At 49.0% G+C, this 9811-nt stretch overlaps 2 non-coding genes across 2 annotated transcripts; both read left to right on the forward strand.

Annotated features, from left to right (window-relative positions):
* The first annotated feature begins 2931 nt into the window (after nucleotides 1-2931).
* Trnaa-ggc (transfer RNA alanine (anticodon GGC)) lies at nucleotides 2932-3004 on the forward strand. The gene has a single exon. It is a non-coding gene; the product is annotated as a tRNA-Ala (tRNA).
* A 6362-nt stretch (nucleotides 3005-9366) lies between these two features.
* Nucleotides 9367-9439, forward strand: Trnaa-cgc (transfer RNA alanine (anticodon CGC)). Its single transcript has one exon. It is a non-coding gene; the product is annotated as a tRNA-Ala (tRNA).
* Nucleotides 9440-9811: the final 372 nt, after the last annotated feature.

The following is a 9811-nucleotide window of genomic DNA, read 5'->3' on the forward strand; positions in this document are numbered from 1 at the left end:
CCAGCGTCACAGACTGATATGATGTATACTGACGTAAGGAGAGCAAGATGTAAGTGTGGGGACCGGCTGTTATCGAGGTGTCATCGAGTGCAGATCTGTCTTAGGTATCGCGGCTTAACCTCATTGAAGTCTAGAGGGTGGACAACACGTTGGTCTTACTCAGAGCGGTGTCCGAATTCTATTTTCGACGTTATACGTGCCACTTTCATTGTGGCCAACTACGATTCGATACAGAATGCACGAAACCTGAAAGACACCCTAACGGATACATAGAGAGTAGTGTTTGTCTGCTGAATAATGTGAGTGCAAAGGTCTGTGTCGTCTATATGGCTGTATGTAGCACCATCAGTCTTCGGGCGGGCGTAGCTCAGATGGTAGAGCCCTCGCTTAGTATGCGAGAGGTACTGGGATCTATATCCAGTGCCTCCTGAATTTTTAACACACCTACATGCGCACCTTGCCATGCAAGTGGAATAATTCACAACCAGCAGATGTGTCTAGGAAGATACAAGCGAATGATTAGCATCCACAATTGACAAGCGTGCTGTTATTAGTGCGCAGGAAGCACCCTCCTCCCACGCCTACACTTAATTTAGAAACACTACGAGTGTTCCCGTAAAATTCTCAAGCCTATGTCGGAAAGATCTGCCTTGCGCTGAGTTCACGTAAATCCCACTGCACATTCCTATTCTTTGCGTGCAGTCAGCTGCTACTGGTGTTGCTAGTTGTGACTGCTGATAACAGATGCCGTAGCAATCAATTCATGGAGTGAGTTGTATGTTTTGCGATAGTCTGTCTCTGACAAGCAAGCACAGGTGACATAGGTGCGAACACAGGAAGCTTGCAGACCCTCGCTGCCTGCAGACACCGAGCAGCCACACTAGGAGGGCGGCCTAAGCCGTAGGCGAAATGTGCTCATTCGCTTTGGCGCGTCGTCGAACTATAAATAATGCTGTCACTAGCGTGAGAGTTGCGTGAGCGCCGTGGAAAGTCGGCTCCGAGGGTGAGTGCCAAGTTTGGGGAGCGTTTCGTAGTATGCGCAGTGCAATGGAGACGCGGAAACTTGTTGTGGCCCAGTGTTTTGCAGTTGGACGACAAGATTGGTACACAGTAGTAAAGAGCGAGGCACTGAGTTGGCATGAATAATGGAGTGCACAATGGGGCTCGAGATGTGTTTGTTACCTCAGGTGCTGTATGATTGTCGACAAGGAGTGAAAACGGAGCAATTTGTGAGGGCTCTTTCAATTTAAGACGTTAAAAACAGACGGAATTTGCATTTGTAATACAAGAGCATCGAAACTACTTGGAAGTTTTGTGTATATGAACGGGTCCGCGCCTTTGTACTCTGCTCCCTTCACCGCTACAAACCAACCAACCATCGTGTCCGTGCGCATCTGAGTCGCAAAGAATGGGGAATAGGGCAGTTTACTCGTGCATGGGGCGTAGCTCAGTTGGTAGAGCGTTCGTGTCGCATGTGAAAGGTCCAGGGTTCAAGCCGTGGCGCCTCCATTTTTTGTGGTCAGTGCATGGTAAGTGTTGGTCGCGGCGAACCTAAAGGCACGCAAGATGTTGCAAAGCCAGCGTCACAGACTGATATGATGTATACTGACGTAAGGAGAGCAAGATGTAAGTGTGGGGACCGGCTGTTATCGATGTGTCATCGAGTGCAGATCTGTCTTAGGTATCGCGGCTTAACCTCATTGAAGTCTAGAGGGTGGACAACACGTTGGTCTTACTCAGAGCGGTGTCCGAATTCTATTTTCGACGTTATACGTGCCACTTTCATTGTGGCCAACTACGATTCGATACAGAATGCACGAAACCTGAAAGACACCCTAACGGATACATAGAGAGTAGCGTTTGTCTGCTGAATAATGGGAGTGCAAAGGTGCGAGAGGTACTGGGATATATACCCAGTGCCTCCAGAATTTTTAACACACCTACATGCGCACCTTGCCATGCAAGTGGAGTAATTCACAACCAGCAGATGTGTCTAGGAAGATACAAGCGAATGATTAGCATCCACAATTGACAAGCGTGCTGTTATTAGTGCGCAGGAAGCACCCTCCTCCCACGCCTACACTTAATTTAGAAACACTACAAGTGTTCCCGTAAAATTCTCAAGCCTATGTCGGAAAGATCTGCCTTGCGCTGAGTTCACGTAAATCCCACTGCACATTCCTATTCTTTGCGTGCAGTCAGCTGCTACTGGTGTTGCTAGTTGTGACTGCTGATAACAGATGCCGTAGCAATCAATTCATGGAGTGAGTTGTATGTTTTGCGATAGTCTGTCTCTGACAAGCAAGCACAGGTGACATAGGTGCGAACACAGGAAGCTTGCAGACCCTCGCTGCCTACAGACACCGAGCAGCTACACTAGGAGGGCGGCCTAAGCCGTAGGCGAAATGTGCTCATTCGCTTTGGCGCGACGTCGAACTATAAATAATGCTGTCACTAGCGTGAGCGTTGCGTGAGCGTCGTGGAAAGTCGGCTGCGAGGGTGAGTGCCAAGTTTGGGGAGCGTTTCGTAGTATGCGCAGTGAAATGGAGACGCGGAAACTTGTTGTGGCCCAGTGTTTTGCAGTTGGACGACAAGATTGGTACACAGTAGTAAAGAGCGAGGCACTGAGTTGGCATGAATAATGGAGTGCACAATGGGGCTCGAGATGTGTTTGTTACCTCAGGTGCTGTATGATTGTCGTCAAGGAGTGAAAACGGAGCAATTTGTGACGGCTCTTTCAATTTAAGACGTTAAAAACAGACGGAATTTGCATTTGTAATACCAGAGCATCGAAACTACTTGGAACTTTTGTGTATATGAACGGGTCCGCGCCTTTGTACTCTGCTCCCTTCACCGCTACAAACCAACAACCATCGTGTCCGTTCGCATCTGAGTCGCAAAGAATGGGGAATAGCGCCGTTTGCTCGTGCATGGGGCGTAGCTCAGTTGGTAGAGCGTTCGCTTGGCATGTGAAAGGTCCAGGGTTCAAGCCGCGGCGCCTCAATTTTTTGTGGTCAGTGCATGGTAAGTGTTGGTCGCGGCGAACCTAAAGGCACGCAAGATGTTGCAAAGCCAGCGTCACAGACTGATATGATGTATACTGACGTAAGGAGAGCAAGATGTAAGTGTGGGGACCGGCTGTTATCGAGGTGTCATCGAGTGCAGATCTGTCTTAGGTATCGCGGCTTAACCTCATTGAAGTCTAGAGGGTGGACAACACGTTGGTCTTACTCAGAGCGGTGTCCGAATTCTATTTTCGACGTTATACGTGCCACTTTCATTGTGGCCAACTACGATTCGATACAGAATGCACGAAACCTGAAAGACACCCTAACGGATACATAGAGAGTAGTGTTTGTCTGCTGAATAATGGGAGTGCAAGGGTCTGTGTCGTCTATATGGCTGTATGTAGCACCATTAGTCTTCGGGGGGGGCGGGCGTAGCTCAGATGGTAGAGCGCTCGCTTAGTATGCGAGAGGTACTGGGATCAGTACCCAGTGCCTCCAGAATTTTTAACACACCTACATGCGCACTTTGCAATGCAAGTGGAATAATTCACAACCAGCAGATGTGTCTAGGAAGATACAAGCGAATGATTAACATCCACAATTGACAAGCGTGCTGTTATTAGTGCGCAGGAAGCACCCTCCTCCCACGCCTACACTTAATTTAGAAACAGTACAAGTGTTCCCGTAAGATTCTCAAGCCTATGTCGGAATGATCTGCCTTGCGCTGAGTTCACGTAAATCCCACTGCACATTCCTATTCTTTGCGTGCAGTCAGCTGCTACTGGTGTTGCTAGTTGTGACTGCTGATAACATATGCCGTAGCAATCAATTCATGGAGTGAGTTGTATGTTTTGCGATAGTCTGTCTCTGACAAGCAAGCACAGGTGACATAGGTGCGAACACAGGAAGCTTGCAGACCCTCGCTGCCTGCAGACACCGAGCAGCCACACTAGGAGGGCGGCCTAAGCCGTAGGCGAAATGTGCTCATTCGCTTTGGCGCGACGTCGAACTATAAATAATGCTGTCACTAGCGTGAGAGTTGCGTGAGCGTCGTGGAAAGTCGGAAAAGTCGGCTGCGAGGGTGAGTGCCAAGTTTGGGTAGCGTTTTGTAGTATGCGCAGTGCAATGGAGAAGCGGAAACTTGTTGTGGCCCAGTGTTTTGCAGTTGGACGACAAGATTGGTACACAGTAGTAAAGAGCGAGGCAATGAGTTGGCATGAATAATGGAGTGCACAATGGGGCTCGAGATGTGTTTGTTACCTCAGGTGCTGTATGATTGTCGACAAGGAGTGAAAACGGAGCAATTTGTGATGGCACTTTCAATTTAAGACGTTAAAAACAGACGGAATTTGCATTTGTAATACCAGAGCATCGAAACTACTTGGAAGTTTTGTGTATATGAACGGGTCCGCGCCTTTGTACTCTGCTCCCTTCACCGCTACAAACCAAACAACCATCGTGTCCGTGCGCATCTGAGTCGCAAAGATTGGGGAATAGCGCAGTTTGCTCGTGCATGGGGCGTAGCTCAGTTGGTAGAGCGTTCGCTTGGCATGTGAAAGGTCCAGGGTTGAAGCCGCGGCGTCTCCATTTTTTGTGGTCAGTGCATGGTAAGTGTTGGTCGCGGCGAACCTAAAGGCACGCAAGATGTTGCAAAGCCAGCGTCACAGACTGATATGATGTATACTGACGTAAGGAGAGCAAGATGTAAGGGTGGGGACCGGCTGTTATCGAGGTGTCATCGAGTGCAGATCTGTCTTAGGTATCGCGGCTTAACCTCATTGAAGTCTAGAGGGTGGACAACACGTTGGTCTTACTCAGAGCGGTGTCCGAATTCTATTTTCGACGTTATACGTACGACTTTCATTGTGGCCAACTACGATTCGATACAGAATGCACGAAACCTGAAAGACACCCTAACGGATACATAGAGAGTAGTGTTTGTCTGCTGAATAATGGGAGTGCAAGGGTCTGTGTCGTCTATATGGCTGTATTTAGCACCAATAGTCTTCGGAGGGGCGGGCGTAGCTCAGATGGTAGAGCGCTCGCTTAGTATGCGAGAGGTTCTGGGATCAGTACCCAGTGCCTCCAGAATTTTTAACACACCTACATGCGGAGGGGCGGGCGTAGCTCAGATGGTAGAGCGCTCGCTTAGTATGCGAGAGGTTCTGGGATCAGTACCCAGTGCCTCCAGAATTTTCAACACACCTACATGCGCACTTTGCCATGCAAGTGGAATAATTCACAACCAGCAGATGTGTCTAGGAAGATACAAGCGAATGATTAGCATCCACAATTGACAAGCGTGCTGTTATTAGTGCGCAGGAAGCACCCTCCTCCCACGCCTACACTTAATTTAGAAACACTACAAGTGTTCCCGTAAGATTCTCAAGCCTATGTCGGAATGATCTGCCTTGCGCTGAGTTCACGTAAATCCCACTGCACATTCCTATTCTTTGCGTGCAGTCAGCTGCTACTGGTGTTGCTAGTTGTGACTGCTGATAACAGATGCCGTAGCAATCAATTCATGGAGTGAGTTGTATGTTTTGCGATAGTCTGTCTCTGACAAGCAAGCACAGGTGACATAGGTGCGAACACAGGAAGCTTGCAGACCCTCGCTGCCTGCAGACACCGAGCAGCCACACTAGGAGGGCGGCCTAAGCCGTAGGCGAAATGTGCGCATTCGCTTTGGCGCGACGTCGAACTATAAATAATGCTGTCACTAGCGTGAGCGTTGCGTGAGCGTCGTGGAAAGTCGGAAAAGTCGGCTGCGAGGGTGAGTGCCAAGTTTGGTGAGCGTTTCGTAGTATGCGCAGTGCAATGGAGACGCGGAAACTTGTTGTGGCCCAGTGTTTTGCAGTTGGACGACAAGATTGGTACACAGTAGTAAAGAGCGAGGCACTGAGTTGGCATGAATAATGGAGTGCACAATGGGGCTCGAGATGTGTTTGTTACCTCAGGTGCTGTATGATTGTCGTCAAGGAATGAAAACGGAGCAATTTGTGATGGCTCTTTCAATTTAAGACGTTAAAAACAGACGGAATTTGCATTTGTAATACCAGAGCATCGAAACTACTTGGAAGTTTTGTGTATATGAACGGGTCCGCGCATTTGTACTCTGCTCCCTTCACCGCTACAAACCAACCAACTATCGTGTCCGTGCGCATCTGAGTCGCAAAGAATGGGGAATAGCGCAGTTTACTCGTGCATGGGGCGTAGCTCAGTTGGTAGAGCGTTCGCTTGGCATGTTAAAGGTCCAGGGTTCAAGCCACGGCGCCTCCATTTTTTGTGGTCAGTGCATGGTAAGTGTTGGTCGCGGCGAACCTAAAGGCACGCAAGATGTTGCAAAGCCAGCGTCACAGACTGATATGATGTATACTGACGTAAGGAGAGCAAGATGTAAGTGTGGGGACCGGCTGTTATCGAGGTGTCATCGAGTGCAGATCTGTCTTAGGTATCGCGGCTTAACCTCATTGAAGTCTAGAGGGTGGACAACACGTTGGTCTTACTCAGAGCGGTGTCCGAATTCTATTTTCGACGTTATACGTGCCACTTTCATTGTGGCCAACTACGATTCGATACAGAATGCACGAAACCTGAAAGACACCCTAACGGATACATAGAGAGTAGTGTTTGTCTGCTGAATAATGGGAGTGCAAGGGTCTGTGTCGTCTATATGGCTGTATGTAGCACCATTAGTCTTCCGGGGGGCGGGCGTAGCTCAGATGGTAGAGCGCTCGCTTAGTATGCGGGAGGTACTGGGATCTGTACCCAGTGCCTCCAGAATTTTTAACACACCTACATGCGCACCTTGCCATGCAAGTGGAATAATTCACAACCAGCAGATGTGTCTAGGAAGATACAAGCGAATGATTAGCAGCCACAATAGACAAGCGTGCTGTTATTAGTGCGCAGGAAGCACCCTCCTCCCACGCCTACACTTAATTTAGAAACACTACAAATGCTCCCGTAAGATTCTCAAGCCTATGTCGGAAAGATCTGCCTTGCGCTGAGTTCACGTAAATCCCACTGCACATTCCTATTCTTTGCGTGCAGTCAGCTGCTACTGGTGTTGCTAGTTGTGACTGCTGATAACAGATGCCGTAGCAATCAATTTATGGAGTGAGTTGTATGTTTTGCGATAGTCTGTCTCTGACAAGCAAGCACAGGTGACATAGGTGCGAACACAGGAAGCTTGCAGACCCTCGCTGCCTGCAGACACCGAGCAGCCACACTAGGAGGGCGGCCTAAGCCGTAGGCGAAATGTGCTCATTCGCTTTGGCGCGGCGTCGAACTATACATAATGCTGTCACTAGCGTGAGCGTCGTGGAAAGTCGGCTGCGAGGGTGAGTGCCAAGTTTGGGGAGCGTTTCGTATTATGCGCAGTGCAATGGAGACGCGGAAACTTGTTGTGGCCCAGTGTTTTGCAGTTGGACGACAAGATTGGTACGCAGTAGTAAAGAGCGAGGCACTGAGTTGGCATGAATAATGGAGTGCACAATGGGGCTCGAGATGTGTTTGTTACCTCAGGTGCTGTATGATTGTTGACAAGGAGTGAAAACGATGCAATTTGTGATGGCTCTTTCAATTTAAGACGTTAAAAACAGACGGAATTTGCATTTGTAATGCCAGAGCATCGAAACTACTTGGAAGTTTTGTGTATATGAACGGGTCCGCGCCTTTGTACTCTGCTCCCTTCACCGCTACAAACCAACCAACCATCGTGTCCGTGCGCATCTGAGTCGCAAAGAATGGGGAATAGCGCAGTTTACTCGTGCATGGGTCGTAGCTCTGTTGGTAGAGCGTTCGCTTCGCATGTGAAAGGTCCAGCGTTCAAGCCGCGGCGCCTCCATTTTTTTGTGGTCAGTGCATGGTAAGTGTTGGTCGCGGCGAACCTAAAGGCTTGCAAGATGTTGCAAAGCCAGCGTCACAGACTGATATGATGTATACTGACGTAAGGCGAGCAAGATGTAAGTGTGGGGACCGGCTGTTATCGAGGTGTCATCGAGTGCAGATCTGTCTTAGGTATCGCGGCTTAACCTCATTGAAGTCTAGAGGGTGGACAACACGTTGGTCTTACTCAGAGCGGTGTCCGAATTCTATTTTCGACGTTATACGTGCCACTTTCATTGTGGCCAACTACGATTCGATACAGATTGCACGAAACCTGAAAGACACCCTAACGGATACATAGAGAGTAGTGTTTGTCTGTTGAATAATGGGAGTGCAAGGGTCTGTGTCGTCTATATGGCTGTATGTAGCACCATCAGTCTTCGGGGGGGCGGGCGTAGCTCAGATGGTAGAGCGCTCGCTTAGTATGCGAGAGGTACTGGGATCTATACCCAGTGCCTCCAGAACTTTTAACACACCTACATGCGCACCTTGCCATGCAAGTGGAATAATTCACAACCAGCAGATGTGTCTAGGAAGATACAAGCGAATGATTAGCAGCCACAATAGACAAGCGTGCTGTTATTAGTGCGCAGGAAGCACCCTCCTCCCACGCCTACACTTAATTTAGAAACAGTACAAGTGTTCCCGTAAGATTCTCAAGCCTATGTCGGAAAGATCTGCCTTGCGCTGAGTTCACGTAAATCCCACTGCACATTCCTATTCTTTGCGTGCAGTCAGCTGCTACTGGTGTTGCTAGTTGTGACTGCTGATAACAGATGCCGTAGCAATCAATTCATGGAGTGAGTTGTATGTTTTGCGATAGTCTGTCTCTGACAAGCAAGCACAGGTGACATAGGTGCGAACACAGGAAGCTTGCAGACCCTCGCTGCCTGCAGACACCGAGCAGCCACACTAGGAGGGCGGCCTAAGCCGTAGGCGAATTGTGCTCATTCGCTTTGGCGCGGCGTCGAACTATACATAATGCTGTCACTAGCGTGAGCGTTGCGTGAGCGTCGTGGAAAGTCGGCTGCGAGGGTGAGTGCCAAGTTTGGGGAGCGTTTCGTAGTATGCGCAGTGCAATGGAGACGCTAAAACTTGTTGTGGCCCAGTGTTTTGCAGTTGGACGACAAGATTGGTACACAGTAGTAAAGAGCGAGGCACTGAGTTGGCATGAATAATGGAGTGCACAATGGGGCTCGAGATGTGTTTGTTACCTCAGGTGCTGTATGATTGTCGACAAGGAGTGAAAACGGAGCAATTTGTGAGGGCTCTTTCAATTTAAGACGTTAAAAACAGACGGAATTTGCATTTGTAATACCAGAGCATCGAAACTACTTGGAAGTTTTGTGTATATGAACGGGTTCGCGCCTTTGTACTCTGCTCCCTTCACCGCTACAAACCAACCAACCATCGTGTCCGTGCGCATCTGAGTCGCAAACAATGGGGAATAGCGCAGTTTACTCGTGCATGGGGCGTAGCTCAGTTGGTAGAGCGTTCGCTTCGCATGTGAAAGGTCCAGGGTTCAAGCCGCGGCGCCTCAATTTTTTGTGGTCAGTCCATGGTAAGTGTTGGTCGCGGCGAACCAAAAGGCACGCAAGATGTTGCAAAGCCAGCGTCACAGACTGATATGATGTATACTGACGTAAGGAGAGCAAGATGTAAGTGTGGGGACCGGCTGTTATCGAGGTGTCATCGAGTGCAGATCTGTCTTAGGTACCGCGGCTTAACCTCGTTGAAGTCTAGAGGGTGGACAACACGTTGGTCTTACTCAGAGCGGTGTCCGAATTCTATTTTCGACGTTATACGTGCCACTTTCATTGTGGCCAACTACGATTCGATACAGAATGCACGAAACCTGAAAGACACCCTAACGGATACATAGAGAGTAGTGTTTGTCTGCTGAATAATGGGAG

The sequence above is a fragment of the Schistocerca gregaria genome, chromosome 10 (assembly GCF_023897955.1).
Source record: "Schistocerca gregaria isolate iqSchGreg1 chromosome 10, iqSchGreg1.2, whole genome shotgun sequence".
Taxonomy (NCBI): Eukaryota; Metazoa; Arthropoda; class Insecta; order Orthoptera; family Acrididae; genus Schistocerca; species Schistocerca gregaria.